We start from the raw sequence: 13,455 nt of genomic DNA on the forward strand, positions 1-13,455 counted from the left end.
AGTGACACCTCGCATGACGGGGCACCATTTGCAAATTGCAGACACGCACTATGGCAAGCGCTGAGGGTAAAATATCCAGCACCTCAGACATAGGGGCAATAACATCACGCAAAATGCGTGAGAACGAGGACCCTGTTAATTACATCCAGGAAATACGGGAGAAGTGGCGCCTGGAAACGCGGGAGCCATGGTACAAAACATTATCCATATTTACCACATACTGATATAAGGGCTCCCAGAACAAGTACAGAGGCAGTTGAAAAAATTGGTAGGGATGGAAGCAAAAGCATGGCCAGAAATACAGATAACAATAGTACACCACTGTAGGTTATGGCAAGAAAAGATGAAACAGAAAGAAGAAGATAGGAAGACAGATGAGGCAAAACTGGCCCAGAAGAAACTGTCAAAATATGCCATGGAAGGTGCGCTAATAACCAGCCCGCCCTTTCGACACCAGCCACTAGCAACACTGTCACAGCAAGTACCAATTACGACACAGCAACTGCCACCACAGCCTCCATACACAGCGCAACACATATACGTGTCACCAATGGAGGGAGGATACACGCCAATGGGTAACGGCTACACCAACAACTACAGAGGGGGGTGGGCTTTCAAGAGGGAGGGGATTTGGTCCAGTGGGACACATGCCAGGGGGTGTTCCGAGGGTATTACCAATACGGACAGAAGTGGTATTTAGACAACACTGGAGCATACCCGTGGCAAGCACGAGAGCTGCCAACATGCTGGACTTGTGGACTAGTAGGACACATATCACGCACATGCAGGGCAAGGCCAACACAAGCAGAATGGGGAGAGCAAGGGCAACAGGGTTACAACGGGGGACAAAATAATAACCAACAACCTCAACTACCACAAACAAGTGACATACACATGGAACAACATGAAGGACTGACACAACCAGCGCCACAACTACAGCAGCAACCATATGTGCCAGCCACCGTACAGCAGGTACAGCACCAACAGGCACAACACCAAGCACAACAACAGATGATGGTGGCACAACAACAACACATCCAAATGGTACAATAGCTCACACAAATACAAGACAATACACTACTGCCTATGGACACGCCAATGCCACAAACGCAAATGGGGAAAGTGATGATACTGGGTCACAACCCTTACACAGGGAAGGGACAATCACTATACCCCCAATAGGACAGCCCACAGACGTCCTTGTTGTGTCCCATCCTGTCAGTAACACCTAATCCGGAGGAACCACGCATAAAGGTGGTGATAGGTGACAAAACATTTTCTTTCCTAGTTGACACAGGGGCCACTAGATCCTGTATCAGGGAAGGGAAGCTCAACTTGTCAGGCGATGCCATGCACACTCAAGGATTCTCTGGGGTTCGAGGGCTGGTTCCTTTTACTGATAACATCTCCTTATCTGTCGATCACGACCTATCTCTGCCACTGCTATACTCAAAACAATCACCAGTAAATATACTAGGGAGAGACATCATGAGCAGATTGAACATGACTATATCATTCACTGACAAGGGAATAGTATGCTCAACACCTGGCATACACATGCTCATCGCACGACACATACTTCAGGCTTAATGTGGCAAGACAGTGGCAAGGGCAGAACCAGTGGACGGGAACATCTTCCAATACGGAACAGAAATGGCAATAGCATGGCTACCAGGGATTGAGGGCAAGGTGTGGAGGAGGCCGGCAGCATACCTATTCAGATCGGAAACGCCCACTAGTGAGAAAGAAGGGACAATAATATCAGTGGACATTGAGAGTATTGTGGCAACCAAAGACTACATTGCAGTTCACGCTCTGGTTGAGGAAGGGAAAGCATGGTTGGCAGTAATAGCATTGGCTGAAGGATGCAGGCTGACGCAAGTGTCAGATGAGGAACTGTTCTCAGACGAAGTAGGGGATGGGGAGATGGTGTTCCAGATGAACGGTTACGTTTGGTTGAGAGTGACATACAAGGAGGTAGCACAGAAAATGGCTATGGCACTAGAAACACCTGTTCCCACACAATCAGACTTATACGAGGAAGACTTAGCAGCAGTACCCGCCTCACTATGAACTACTAGTCCCTATGATGTGGGATGCATAAAAAGCATTGGAGGAGTAAAAATAAAGCTAAAAAGGGAGAAATGCTGCCCAGAGTAAAGCAGTACCCACTATCAAAAGAAGCTGATGAAGGGATTTATGAGACCATAAGTGCCCTCGTGGACAGAGGAATGTTGGTACCAACAGAATCCCCATGCAACACTGCGGTATACCCAGTGCACAAGGCAAAGGGTGGGTCTTGGCGTTTCATACAAGATCTGAGACCTCTTAACCACATTGTGGAAGCAGAGTACCCGATAGCAGCTAACCCAGCCACAATACTGTGCGGAATACCAGCAGAGGCATCACGGTTTACCGTGATCAACCTCAAAAATGCGTTCTTCTAAATACCACTGCACACTGACTCACAAGATTTAACAAGTTTCACATACCGCAACACCAAGTGGAAACACACTGGGCTACCCCAAGGGTACTGCGAGTCACCATCCATCTTTAACAGAGTAATACAAATGGACCTAAGGAACATCGACCTGGAGAGCATGGTGTTGCAGTATGTGGATGATATCATCATCTGCAGCACCACTGAGGAAAAGTGCAGGATGGACTCAGTAAAGATGCTCACAGTGCTGGCTGAGAAAGGATACAAGGTTGACAAGGAAAAGCTGCAGCACTGTCAGGAGCAAGTACTATACATGGGGCAGATCATCTCACAAAAGGGAAGGAATATTGCACCACAAAGGCCGCAATCAATGAAAAACACACCACAGCCACAAACGACAAGGGAACTGCAACAATTTCTTGGCCTGTGCAACTATTTCAGAGCATGGGTTTTTGACTACAGCACATACTAAGGACCGCTATTAGAGGCGCTCAACGAGGCACAAAGGGGGACGAGAAAGTTGGGATGGACAAGAGAGATGACTGATTCATTTAATGAACTTAAAGAGGCAATATCAACGGCACCAGTTCTGGGTACCCGTAACTATGATAATGAGTTCTACATATTCTCACATTGCGATGGTGCAGTAATGAAGGCAGTGGTGTCACAAAAGACAAGCATGGGACACGAACCAATAGCATTTTACAGTGGCCATTTGGATGCAGTAATGATGGGACACTTCCCATGCGAACAACACTTGGCTGCAGCAGCTTTTCAGTAGAAAATCAATTTTCCATTACTATGGGTTGCTCCACCATACTATACGTGGAACACGCCCTCTTCGCGATATTGAACAAACCAAAATCCACACTGACTACCCAGAGAGCAACAGGGTATGAGATTATTCTCTCTAGACCTGAATTGAAAATAGTAAGGTGCAGTAATGTCAATCCAGCGCAGTTCTTAGCAGAGGAAGTGGCTGAAGGAGAATATGTACATGGCTGTACACATGCAATTGAACATTTGTCATCCACCAGAAAGGTAGACGAAAATGCCCTAGAGGGGGGTGAGGTGCTGTACATTGATGGGTCATCTACAATTGACCTAAGCGATGGTATAAGAAGGACTGGAGCAGCTGTAGTACGATTGAGGGAGGATTGGACGTACGTTCCAGTCAGATGCGTTAAATTACCACAACAATACTCAGCACAAGCAGCAGAGTTGGTAGCACTGATTTTAGCTTTAGAAGAAAGCAACGGGAAAAGAGTAACAATATATTCTGATAGTGCATATGTCACCTCAACGGTACACTCAGGATTAATATAATGGCTCAGAAGAGGATTTAGGAGAGCAGATGGTACTCCAGTGCAACATGCTCTCCCCCTGGGTGAACTAATAGAAGTAATAGCATATCCGGCAGAGGTGGCACTGGTGAAGTGTCAGGCACACACGAATGGAGAAGATCCAGTATCAAGAGGAAAAGAAACAGCAGACGCAGATGCAAAATATGCTGTGTACTTTGGCAAGACATGGGACCTCCAAGAAAAACGATAAGGGGAGGGTAAAACAGATGATAATGAAGGATGGGTACACACAAATTCCAGAGAGACAGATTATGGAACTGCAGGAGGCAGCTCCAATGGCAGAAAAGGAACTGTGTGTTAAAAGAGGATGCACTATGTCCCCCACAGATGCACTATGGAGACAGAACAACACAGGGAAAGTTGTGATGCCCCTGGCCCTACTAAAAACAGCTCTGGCCCAACTACACCACCCCACTCATACAGGGAAGGAAGTAATTGCAGCACGAACAAAAGAATCATGGTTCTGCCCCGAGCTAAACTTTCATTAGCAATTGCATCACATGCCAACAATGTATGGCCAGTCACACGCTGCAAGTGATCAAAGGTACAATACCCCGGCCTGAAGGACCCTTTTTGCACCTACACATTGACTATGTCAACATGATCAACGTATGTCAAGGATACAGATGCATGATTGTAGTAGTATGCCCATTTTTAAGGTGGATTGAAGTTGGCCCATGCTTCCATGCAGATGCATTTAGGGCAGCTACATTTTTAGTAAGGGAGGTCTTCCCGAGGTGGGGGGTTTGTGAAGTATTGAGGTCAGACAACGGTCCCCACTTTGCCAATGAATTATTTCAGCACGTAACTGCCCTTCTCGGGATTAAGCATAAATTTGCCTGTGCCTATCACCCACAAGCAAATGGCCTCTGTGAATGCCTCAACAGCCTCCTGAAAGAAGCGATAGCAAAGATCCAGCAGACAACCAAAAAGAGCCGGCTCTATTGCTACCCTCTGGCTTTATTTGAATTGAGAAATAAACCAGGTTCGGACCACCACCTCACACCCAATGAGGTGGTGACCGGACACCAAATGCACCTTCCCCTCACACCACTATCAAGGGCAATATACGATTGTGATACAGCAAGTAATGTTTTTGGTGAAGAAATGCATGAGTATGTCTCTTTCCTGGTTACTAGTGCCGCTTTTATCTCTCAACAGATTCAGCGGATGCAGGGAGGGTCAGAGAACAACCAACGGGAACCAGCAACCAACGAGGAGCAGGAGCTGACTGGACAGTGGACAGTGAAAGAATTAGACACAGTACTCCTTAGAAACTATCGGAGGAAGTGGAATGCCCCTAGATTTACAGGGCCCCACAATGTCCAGCAAGTGGCCCCTTAGGCTGTCAAACTGTCCGATAAGGACGTTTGGACACACATTCACGACATCAAGCCCTACAAAGCACAGACCTGGCCCCATCCCTACAGCGACAGGCCCAACGCTTCAGCAACGACAAACAACAACAATGACACAGCACAAATGCCAGATACCCCAAAGGACACAAACAAACATCCACCCATAGCCCACCCCATGGTCACAAGGTCACAGACCAAATACACCCCCACACCAGAACAATTACCTGCCTAAGAGATAGGATGGTAAGGAAGGTGTGGGAGGAGCTTTTCGCCAGGGCATTGAACGACCACTTGATACGCAGGGCTTGAATAACAAACACTAACAGAAATAACGCTACATTTTTTGAGATTTTCAGGCGGGCACCTATATCATCTAAATTAAAGTAGCTGCAGGACAGCAGCACAGGTAAGATAAAAAATGCCAGTGGTACTAGCAACTGTAATAAAGATGTTGGGAATATGTTTCACCACTAGTCTGATAACTGCTGCTGTCTAGCAGGTCTACTATGCTTTACACGTGACTGCAACTTCCAATACTAACATTTCCCCTATCCCTGCTGCAAGGAGAACTGTGTCAGGTGGTACAAGTAGCACAGGACCTAACGTAAAAAGAGGTAAACGTAGTATTTCTATAGATGTACATGGGGTAGACACATATCTACAGAGATACAGAAACCGCACACGTCTCTAACAACATGTGGTATAAACACATCTTCAAAATTGGTAAGGACATGACAAACGACAACTGCTATGTGTGCTTGTTGATCCCAAATGCCATGAGCGCCTACAGAACATTTGTGGCTACTGACATACCAGAAGCGACAGCAGAATGCCTCTTATATTTTGCATTATTTCAAACACGAGGGAGGATGATTTCAAGGAAAACAGGTAACACTAAGATGGAAGTCAAGGTCAACATACCCCTACGAAGACAACTTCATCAAGACACTGCCGATGTATGACAATTATTGGCAGCTGACCGAAGGACTTCAATACATAACCGACGGTCCCGACAAGGGTGACACAAAAGAAGTGACGTTGAACTACCTGCCATGTAAATGGAATGCAAGAGAGGTTGGAGGTGAACCAGGGTGCTGGGAAAGACCACTAATATTAGTATATGGCAAAGTACATACAAAGAACGGATGGGTGGATGGAGTAGTAGGAAGCAAGATAGTGACATTGGCAAAATCATCAGTAATGACCATACAAGAGGAAAATGACAAGTGCTACAAGGAATGGACAAAGAGTGTGGCGCTGCTAACTTGGTTGGAAAAAGAGGAGGAACCCATATCGATAATAACCGTTGCAGCACCTACACTATGTTACCAGCACAATGGTGAGGTTGATGTTGGAGTAAACGAAGGATGTAAAAGAACAATAAAGATTCCTGAGGGGGGGAGCAGGAACAGCCGTACTGATGGACCACTATTGGGCCTGCGGAACAAAAGCTTATAACAGCCTACTGCAATCATGGAATGGGGTATGTACTATGGTAAACGTCAATGTACCATCTCTGGTAGTACCGCAAAAACACATCAGCCTGGAGAATTTCCCTAAGATGGATGAAGGAAACAAAAGGAAGAGAAGGTCCCTAAAAGAAGCAGGGAGCACCTCAAGGAGTGACGCTACTAAAGACAATAAAGCATCCAGAGTAGAAAGACAAGGAGAACCACTCACTGGAAATTACCTATAGGGAAGGTCAGAAAGAGCACTGAGTTAGATTCCACCAGCACACAGACTATTTAGCAGAGCGACAATGTTCTTTTCCTCTGTGATCCATCCAGGAGTACAGGCGTATGCGAATGCAAAATGGCTACAGATAACAAGATGGGAGCTAATGATGACAATTAACTCCACCGTTTACGGATTCAACACAATGAAAGAGGAACTGAGGGCAATAAGGATGGTGGCCCTACAGAATAGGCATGTGCTAGACCTTCTAAAAGCAATGGAAGAAGGTGTTTGCGCAAAAATTGGAAGTTCCTGCTGCACTTTCATTCCTGCAAACAACGAAGACGACGGCACCCTATCTGCAGCAGTATCACAGCAGGCCAAGATGCATGCCAAGATGGAAGGAGAAGCAAAGGGGGTAAAGAAGGATGGTAGCTGGTTTTCGTATATCTGGTCCTGGATGCTGCATGGCTGTCGGACAGCCTCAAGGTTGTGGCAGGATGCATGATCCTGCGAATGGCTTCGCTGATGGGGATAAAACTATGGATGGCAAGGTCGAAGCGTACTGCCGAGGAAATGATAAGCATGCACGTGCTAATGCCTGCTGAAGACGACAAACACGCAGATATCATCATCAAGGAACGCAAACAGCTGCGGCAACAGATAGTGGAAGCAGACCTGTACGCGCCATCGATAAAAGTTGAGAATCCACGAAACCCGAAGAGCTATGTTGGAAAATGGGTTTACTGCAAGCCCGGTGGTGGATGTGTATACATGTATTGGTCATTTGAAGATCACGTAGACCGATACGGACACCTGGCAGGAATAACGACGGTATGGCGAGTGAGAGGAGATAAAAGAGTGGATAATTTTGTGGTCGAGAGTCGACCAGAGGGGGGACTGAAGAGGGAAAATGGGACGATCCCTTTCCCCGATTCCCGTCCAGACCATGGCCTATGACGTCACGACCTAAGCACCAAACACGGGATGAGTTCAGCCCTCTGACTGCTGCCCCGGACATCAAAATCCACAGTGGCCACGCCACACACCCCCAGGTCAGCTGCGCGCCATCCAAAGCACGTGGTGGGACCTAAGGTGGAGCTGAGACCGACCATATGGACCAACTTGATTTGATGTCACTAACCAATATCGCCATCGTTAGAGATGACATGACGACATAGCCACAACAGATAATAACACACGTGCCACCAAGCACCTGGATCAGACACACACAAAGAACATACTCAGTGCTATGACATAGAGGACCGCTCACACTCATGGACATGCATCGTTGTTATTTTTCACATAGGCTAACTACTGCACCACAGAAACGCAAGACGCCAGAAGCGCTCGTGTATATGCTTGGAGATGCTTTTTACCACTAAAACACTGAAGATGTCACCCTGTAGATGGACTATTGTATAAGGACCCAAGTCGCACCTCGCCACCCCCGTGTTATGGACTGTATGCCGCCACCCATAGACTAGGCCAAGGTAGGCTGCAAACCAGAGTCCTCAGGCCCAGAGCAGCTCAGACGGAGCTGCAAGGTGCTGATCATGCAGAACAAAACCTAACTGGAGCCCCACAGCCAAGGCCACAAACTTGCATTCTACATGCCGTGCTCTCAGGGCCAAGGTTACACCTGCCACTGCTAAATACTCCTTGGAGCAGAAATACAAATCAAATCCCCGTAATTCTGCTTCAGCCTCGGTCTCTCAACACATGACCAGGCCGACCTGATACGATGCCAAAGACCAGAGAAGCTCTGGGGTCTCACGTCTGGGACCTGGACTGCAACAAAGAAGTTACACATTAGACACCGGCGGCGATGGGGAAGGAGCAGCCAACAGCCAGTAGTAAGACCTGTCCATTGTCCGCCACCGACCCATAGTCATACATTGTTCCCAACACCAGGTACATCACGAGCTGGGAACGACGATGGTCCCAGGCTTGGGCGCTCGCAGATGAACCAATCAGAATACGAGGGGCTAATCACTAATGACACTATAATGCAATGTAACACTTTCTAAGTAACCATTTTTAGGGACTACCCAAGAGTACCACCTGACCTCCGCTCCACCACTAATATTCTCTCCTATACTGATCCATACTGACCCTACCATACGGGGAGCCAACCCGGGGTAGGGTTTGGTATTGGAGCAAACTTTCCCAGGTGACGCACATAGTAGCGTCATCACGTTAGAAAAAGGGCCTGCAAGCCCTTCACCGCTGAGATGTTCCTTGGATACCTACGCTCCGAGAACCTGTCCCTGTCTGTTTTGTGCAATAAACAGCAGTAACTCTTTGCTCTTGTGGTGCCTCATACTCCTTTGGGACACGGGAGGAGTTGGGGCCTCCCCAACCCCGGAGGTCCACGGACGGCCCTGCCTGCCCCCAGGAAATTACCCTGATAGCATCTGCTGGCAACACTTGGACTGACAAAGCCATATTCTGTATATAATGACCCCACCTGCAATATGAGATTTTACTCTGCACTGGGCAGCATAAGATGGTAATACTGTGTACAGCTTCATTGTTTGCCAGCAAGGTGTGTACACAGTAGGGCATTTGAGGCTGTAGCTTGGATATGAGGGCTATGCCTGGTAAACGAGGTGTTAACAGCACGAAAATGACAGTTGCTGGGTATGTGTGGCTTCACTTGGCCAATGATGGCACTGCCTGGGGCATTAGTGAATGGACTTTGCATATCATGTTTATATCTGACATGTGAGGCTATAACTGACATAAAATGGCCACTTCAGGCCATGTAAGGCTGTAATGCCATATGAAAGCACTGTCCTTTGCCAATGGTGACCCTGTTGGGCATGCAACTAGTATATCACAGCTATACATATGGCATATCAAGGCACCTTATTTATTTATTTATTTATTTTATTTAGTCATTTATATAGCGCACAAAACCCAAAGGCAACTAGGCACTTTTAACTTAAGAGACTGGTTACATTTGAATCTTGTTGCAAGAAGTTACAGTCATATGCAGTCCAACACAGTGGTAGCAAGTTACAGGTTACATCAATATCTTACATTATTTACAAATCAGCTAATGCAATGAATCGTTATACTAGTTACATCTGTTAGTGATCTCATTGTGGAGCAGGTGATTAAGTAACGACATGCAAGGTATAAAGGCAGTAATAGAGAAAAATGTGGTATCCCGAACAGCCTTTTGTCAGCTATTCCAACTTAGTTACATTATTGATGCACTTATAGTTTCTTGATTTCTGATGACACAATGGGGATGTCATCCAGGCCATAGGTCAAGTCCCATCACTTCTTATGACATGATGTTCAAAGGGTCAAAAATTGTCATATCAGATTTCCTGGCATTTTGGTGAATTGAGGTTATGTGATGGTATCTTGCATTTATATACCGCCTCCTGCCATGGGTTGTGGCGTCGAAGCGCTTTGCCTGTCAGAGATGCAAAGGAAGAGTATGATAGAACATGCAGTAGTGGTAGGGAGGCGCAAAGTCTGGTCGATACGTGCATGATATCGAGGGCACACCCCTGGCACGGCACGGTGGGCAGTGGGTGGAAGACGGCAGGCTCTGAGAACAGCAGGCTCCACATCACTCCTTTTTGATTAGATTATTCTCTATATATCCCTTAAACCAGGTGGAGTCGACCCCTACACAGTATGTATTGCCTTTCTTAAACCGCACCCTGCAGAGCAAAAAAACTTGTGTCAGTGCAAAAGAACCACTCACTTCTGCTCCCCTCCCCAGTTCATCATATACAGGCGCATTGCATGTGTACATGTCCCTCTATACCATCACCATGACAACATGACTAGAGATGTACATAGTGCCTAACCATGCATAGACCCCACCAGATGGGCTTGACTAAAAAAAAAACAGGGTAAACTTCACCATTTATGCCCCAAAGTGCCCTGCCACAGATGAAACATAGTATGCCTGGCCACAGATTCAACAGTGTGTGCTTGATCCATTTGTGTGCTTGGCCAGTGTACCACGGCGTGTTCTGGATCACAGATAGCGCCATGTGCAGTGGTTGCTTGACCCAGATAGCGCAGTGCGTGCCTCCCTCATTAAAGATAGCTCAGTGTGTGCCTCACCGCAGCTACCACAGAGAATTCCTGACCCGAAATGCAATCGAGTGTGCCCAACCATAGTGTGTGCTTAATCATAGATACCAAAGTGCATAAACCTTGACTACAGTGTGTGCCTGAACACATCTGCCATATTGCATTCCTGACTGCAGGCACCATACCGTGTGCTTGACCACAGAAACTGCACGGCATGCTTGACCATGTGGTGTGTTTGATCTCATTTGCTATTTTGTATGCCTGACTACAGACACCACAGTAAGTGTGCTTGTCCATGGATGCTGCATTGCATGCTTGGCCAAGCTGTGTGCCTGACAGCAGATAATATGGTGTGCTGGGCATGCTCCTGAGCAGAGATCACTCATTGTGTGTCTGACCACGGATTGCAAAGAGTGTTCTTGAACAGAAATACAACGGTGTGTACCGGCCCGACTGCAGTGTGTGCTTGGTCATTGATATTAAAGCGCATGCTCCTTGGCTAGAGTGCTTGCCTGAGCATATATACCAGATAGCGTTCTTGGCTGCAGGCCCCATACCATGAGCTTGACAACAGGTACTGCATTGTATGATTGACAAAGGGGAGTTCTTGATCTTGGTTGCCATAGTGACAGTGCTGGAAACGGACAGAATTTACTGGAGGAAAGCACCCCCCTCTTTGGGCATGGGTGGGGCGAGGGGGTGGGTGGATTGTCTGTGGTGTGGGCGAGGCTGGGGGGGGGCTAAGTGTCGAATACAGGATGGTGGCTGCTTTGCATTAAAACAAAGTGTATTTTGGAAACATAAGAACGACCACCAAACATGCCTGCGCTAGTAATTCAAACGTTCATTCCTTCTGCCTATGCAATGCACACTGGGTAAGGTGCTCTTTTCCATTGTCATAATAGTCACCCTGACAATAAAATGCGTGCAAAGCATGAGACATATATGCCGCTTTGGACACTCCCAGTGTTTGAGTTAGGGCTGTTGAGCAAATGGCGCTTTTTCAATGCAATATGTGAGTACTATTCAGCTGCATGCAGAGAAATACTATATCACTATGCTGAGAAGTGTCTGTGTGGCAGCGTTCAGGAGGCTCATGGCAGGCAGCGAGCTTCCTCATCTTGGGGTAGTTCGGGCTTCGCGTCTACATGGAACGTTGCTCTGGCACGACAGTTTTGGCTGCAGTGCAACTCGGTCTTGTTTTGGCCCAATTCCCCTCCCCCCTCTGCATATTGATATTGTGTGCCGAACCAGTACTTACAAATATCCGGGTCTTGGGCAGTCTTGCCTGAGCTCTGTATAGCTGTCGATGGACCCATACGGACATTTTCTTTTTATGAAGGACTCTCTGGTGCAGCAAACGCCACCGGACCGGGTGTTGTCTGCAAGGTGAGAAGAACGAAGAGCGTTAATATGCGTGAGCCCCCACCCACTTCCCTTCTCTAAGACGTGGTGGTTGCCTCAATGTATTTACATTTGCATTTGTTTCTAAGCTGGTTCTTTTAACTGCACCAAAAAACATTATGCTCGACCGTCTCGGGAGGATAGCTCAGTGGCAACGGTCTCGTGATGAAATCAATACGACACGGCGCAACACCAGTTCGATCCCCGGGTCTGCGCATTAAGCGGTTATAAATAACCTATCATATCATTAATATGCTAACGTGAGAATTTTTGTGGTCGGAATAACTTTTGTCACAAACGAACAACTAAGGTTTCGTTTTGCTTGCCCTTCAACAGGAAAATGCCCTCCCAAAAGTGCAATCCCCATCTAAAACATTATCCACCAGCGGATATGAAGGAAAGTCCCAACAAATTGGGAGACCAAAGAAAATAAGGAAGAGGTTGAATTGTTAGGGCGCACAAAGGGTCCAGCCTGTTGGAAAGGGCGGAGGCCAGTAATGGGAGGAGCATAAGAAAATCCATTGACTTCAGTATTGGATCTCCTAATCAGAGTTCCCACATCCCAGGACTGCAGCTCTGCCATTCCTTATGAGGTCTCTCTTGTGTGTCCATAGTACTCTGATTTCTAACCTTGACGGAAGTCTCCAGTGACAGTACCCTAAGCACTATTTATATCCTCTAACTTTCCCTTCTGTGACCGCAGTATGGCAACTTTTGAAGAGAGCCTCCCTTCTGCTGCCCGGGTACTGTGACTCCTGATCAGGTCCCATTTTTGTAGCCACAGTACTGTAAGCTCTAACCATGGCCTCCCATCTCTCACTGTGGTACTACGACACTTGATCGTGGCTCCATTCTGTGACCACAGCTCTGCAACAACTTATCACAGTCACTCTTCTGAGACTGCCACATTTTAACTCCAAACACAAATCACAGTTTGTAACTGTGCGTGTGGTATTGCATAAGGTAAGCAATATAGCAAGTTGCCGCTCACCAGGTGTTTTGGACTACGACCGATTATTTATTATTGACTGTATTTGCTTTGGCTGATGGGAGTTGAAGTCCAAAACATCTGGAAAGCCAAAGGTTGCACAACACTAAAGTATGGGATTAGTGGCTCTTTCTGCACGTCTGTTGAGTGGGGAGCAGTCAG

The 13,455-nt window shown here is 47.0% G+C and overlaps 1 long non-coding RNA gene across 1 annotated transcript; it reads right to left on the minus strand.

Moving 5' to 3' along the window:
- Positions 1 to 9,741: 9,741 nt before the first annotated feature.
- On the minus strand, positions 9,742 to 12,502 carry LOC138489637 (uncharacterized). Its single transcript, XR_011274844.1, has 3 exons — positions 12,376 to 12,502; positions 12,163 to 12,283; positions 9,742 to 10,519 (listed from the first exon to the last, which is right to left on the minus strand). It is a non-coding gene; the product is annotated as an uncharacterized lncRNA (long non-coding RNA).
- Positions 12,503 to 13,455: the final 953 nt, after the last annotated feature.

This window comes from Ambystoma mexicanum, chromosome 9 (assembly GCF_040938575.1).
Source record: "Ambystoma mexicanum isolate Mex_15411 chromosome 9, UKY_AmexF1_1, whole genome shotgun sequence".
Lineage (NCBI taxonomy): Eukaryota > Metazoa > Chordata > Amphibia > Caudata > Ambystomatidae > Ambystoma > Ambystoma mexicanum.